Source organism: Pan troglodytes, chromosome 2 (genome assembly GCF_028858775.2).
Source record: "Pan troglodytes isolate AG18354 chromosome 2, NHGRI_mPanTro3-v2.0_pri, whole genome shotgun sequence".
NCBI lineage: Eukaryota > Metazoa > Chordata > Mammalia > Primates > Hominidae > Pan > Pan troglodytes.
The window spans coordinates 99894607-99898706 of record NC_086015.1 but is presented as its reverse complement, the minus strand read 5'-3'; the positions used below and the strand labels follow the sequence as shown (position 1 = coordinate 99898706).

The 4100-nt window shown below is 31.3% G+C and overlaps 1 pseudogene; it reads right to left on the bottom strand.

The window, feature by feature from the left end:
- Nucleotides 1-822: 822 nt before the first annotated feature.
- Nucleotides 823-3705, bottom strand: LOC100615965 (large ribosomal subunit protein eL20-like; annotated as a pseudogene).
- Nucleotides 3706-4100: the final 395 nt, after the last annotated feature.

Genomic DNA, 4100 nt, shown 5'->3' with positions numbered 1-4100 from the left:
ATATTTATATATCTAATATATTTATATATAATTTAATATATATCATTTATATATATTATGTACATCTTATATATATTGTATCTTTATATTATATATTATATAAAATATATAATATATAAAATATTTTATAATATATAATATATATTCATATAAAAATATATTTAATATGTAATATATTTTATAAATTTTATAAGACATTTATATATTATATGAAATATATATTATATATTATATATGAAACATATATTATATATTATATATGAAATATATATATTATATATTATATATTTTATATTTTATATATTATATATTATATATGAAATATATATTTTATATATAATATATATTATATATGAAATATATATTTTATGTATCTATAAAATTTATATATAATATATAAAATATTTTATTTTTATATAAAATTTATATATGAAATATATACAATATGTATTTTATTTATATTGAAAAATATATATTTATGTATAACATATATTATTTCAATAAAAGATATATATTTCATTTATATATTATATATTATTAATATATATTATTTATGTATAAAATATATATTTAATTTATATATTAAGAATTTATGTTTTATTTATATATAAAATATATATTTAATTTATACATAAAAAGTATATAGTTTATTTATATATAAATATATATCTTATTTATATGTAGAAATATATATTTTATATATATTCTATATTATTTATATATTTTATTTATATATATTAAATATATTTTATTTATGTATAAATATATATACATACATTTTCTTGAGTTTATTTGGGGCACACCCGGGTGAGGGCTCTGCCCCTAGAAGAAGGTGTTGGACCTCTTGGTAGTGAAGCGTGGCTTGTGCTGATGGCGCAGGACCCAGTGGGGCAGTGGGAACTGGATCTTGGAGTCCTGGAACCGCTTGACGGCAGGCTGGCGGGCACTTGCTGGCTGCGATCTCCTCCACCTTCATGATCTGGATGGAGTGGGCCCGGGCACGGTCCCTGGCGCCCATGTCTCGGTAGCACTGGGTGACAGCGCCCGTGGGGGTCATGTCCCGTTATTCCCGGTACGTGTTTGTGTGCCGCTCCGGGAGTCATAGCCCAGCCAGATGCCGAAGTTCTTCACCCGCAGGAAGGATGTCTCAAAACCTGCCAACAGTAGACAATCTCCCCTAAAGACTTCATCTTCTTTAACTGAGATGCAAAGTACCAGAAGGGAGACTTGGCAACGACATGATTAGGCGCAAAGATTTCCATGTGGTAGATGGGTGGTCTGTGGCATTTGGGGGCGGACAGGCAGCGACCCACCACCTTGTACTCTCCTAGTGTGCCCAAGGCCTTTGTGGTGTCCTCTCTGCGCTCGCCGCCACTCACAGAAGGGAAAAATATATTTTTAAATAGATGTTAAATCTAGTCTGTTAAATGTCAAAAGAGGCTTCTCTTTTGAATAAAAAAAAAGAAATCTGAGTAATTTCTAAAAAAAATTCAAGAGGACGATATGATCTGATTTTCTTACAGTTTTCTAGCTATAAATTTATTCTAATAATTCAGTGTCTTAGCCATCTTTTATTTAATTTTATTATTATTATTTTGAGACAGAATCTCGCACTGTCACCCAGGCTGGAGTGCAGTGGCTCAATCTCTGCTCACTGCAACCTCCACCTCCCAGGTTCAGGAGATTATTGTGCCTCAGCCTCCGGGGTAGCTGGAACTATAAGCACCCGCCACATGCCCGGCTAATTTTTATATTTTTAATAGAGATGGGGTTTCACCATGTTGACCAGGCTTGTCTCCAATTCCTAATCTCAAGTGATCTGCCTGTCTTGGGCTCCTGAAGTGCTGGGATTATAGGCGTGAGCCACTGTGCCGGCCAGCCATATTTACACAGCTAACATAAACATGTAATACACAATTCTAAGAGTAAACGGAAAAAATAATTTTTCTATTCTACTTAATTTTCATTTGAAAACCAAATGACTACTGCATAAGAAATTCGTATTCAAAATAAATGAGCATATAGATTTTACAGTTTATATATAAGGTGTCTTATTTATATAATGTCATTTAAGTTTACCAATAATTACCTTAGTGACATTATTATGAAATTCTTAAAAAAAAATTAGCTCCCCATGAGGTGCTTACTATTCATTCATACAACTAACATGTTACTGAGCAAGTTTTTCTCAAAAAAGTAGAATGCTAGGATTATAGAAAAATAATTAAAATAATACATTTCACCCTTAAAAGGAGCTATTAGCAAACTGGAAGGGATAGATATACATGAAAAATATATTTTATATACACATGTACAAGTATCAAATAATTTTATTTTAAATGTGTGTGTGTGTATACACACATACAAGTACCAAATAGTTTTTCGATTTGCATTCTATCTTCTAAACAAAGAACCAACATGTTGCTTTATTGCTAAGAAAAGGAAAAAAATACATAACAGTTAAGATAAAAATACAAACTACACAGAATTTAAACAGATATTTTCCCACTTAAGTCCTAAAAAATTGTCAATATACAGTCAATGATAAGTCAGCATGCACCAAATGTGTTTCACAGCTAATAACGGATATTATTTTCAACTTCTCTAATATTAAAACCTCATTTTTCATTCAGAATCAATAAACACATTAAGAATATTTCATTTTGAAACCCAATGGAAGTATGATGTCAGTCACACTTAGTGAGACTGTATTAAATTAGCAGTTTTTTAAAACTTGATAAAATCATTTTCCATAGTTACAACTTTTAAGAGAAGAAAAGCTATAGTAGATCATTTGAGAATCTAAGAGAGCAGAATGAGTTTAAGTCAGTGTCTAATGGTCTATGGTAGGTATGTAAAAAATAAAATACATAAATTGAAAAATATATAGTTCACTGTACAAGTACTTATGGAGTATCTATGATGTGTCACGTACTAGTCTAAAATGCATTTATTTATTAGTTACTCTCATTTTCATATACTTTGGAAATTTTATGAATTCTGTGTTATAGGTTGGTCTAATGAGGTCTTTGAGTTCAAGCAATATTTGACTTCTAATCCTATATTCCTCCCTTGCTACAGCAACTTCTGCTTTAACAATAGCACTGTCATCTTGAGGTATAATATAGGCTGAATTCCGGAAGAAAATAATGCATTAAACAATGAGGAGAGTCCTTTCCTCTTTAGCCTCAGGAAAGATAAATTTCTAACATTTAACTATTAAAAGCTGTTTCCATGTGCTAGACATTGCTATAATAGTAACTTTAAAATAAACTTTTAAATAAACTTTAAAATAAAGTCCTACGCTGTGGGTCATATTCACCCCCCATCTTAAAGAACATGTTATGTAACTTTCCTAAAGTCATACAGCTAATGAGTGATGGAGCCTAGAGTCCCTGCACTGCACAGCCTGTGACCTAAGACAAAGATATTTCTATGATCCTGGGGCAACTTCCTTGCTTATAACTTTGGAACTGAAACAAATATTTTCATAAGTCAACTTTCCATTTGTATTTGTTAGTGAAACAAACAATGGAGAAGAGTTTTTATCATTTCACCAACTGCAGCGTAACTCCTCCTATATAATTTCGGAATGAGCGGGTAAATAGTGTAGACTGTGTTCATGAAAGGGGACATGGAACTCATGGTTATTTCTTGAACTGTGTCAGTGTTGGCACAAGTGGATTTTTGGACTTTATTATTCATGTTGGCTACCTATAATAATAAAATGTAATCTTATCTCACTATTTTCACGTCTTTAACTTTAGGCTAAAGTACAATTATTTTTTTCCTGTTGCAGGAAGTCAGGGACCCTGAACACAGGGACTGGCTGAAGCCATGGCAGAAGAACATAAATTGTGAAGATTTCATGGACCTTTATTAATTCCCCAAATTAATACTTTTTAAATTTCTTACACCTGTCTTTACTGCAATCTCTGAAAATAAATTGTGATGATTTCATGGACACTTATCACTTCCCCAATCAATACCCCTGTGATTTCCTATGCCAGTCTTTACTTTAATCTCTTAATCCCATCATCTTTGCAAGCTGAGGAGGATGTATGTCGCCTCAGCACCCTGTGGTGATTGCGTGAACTGCA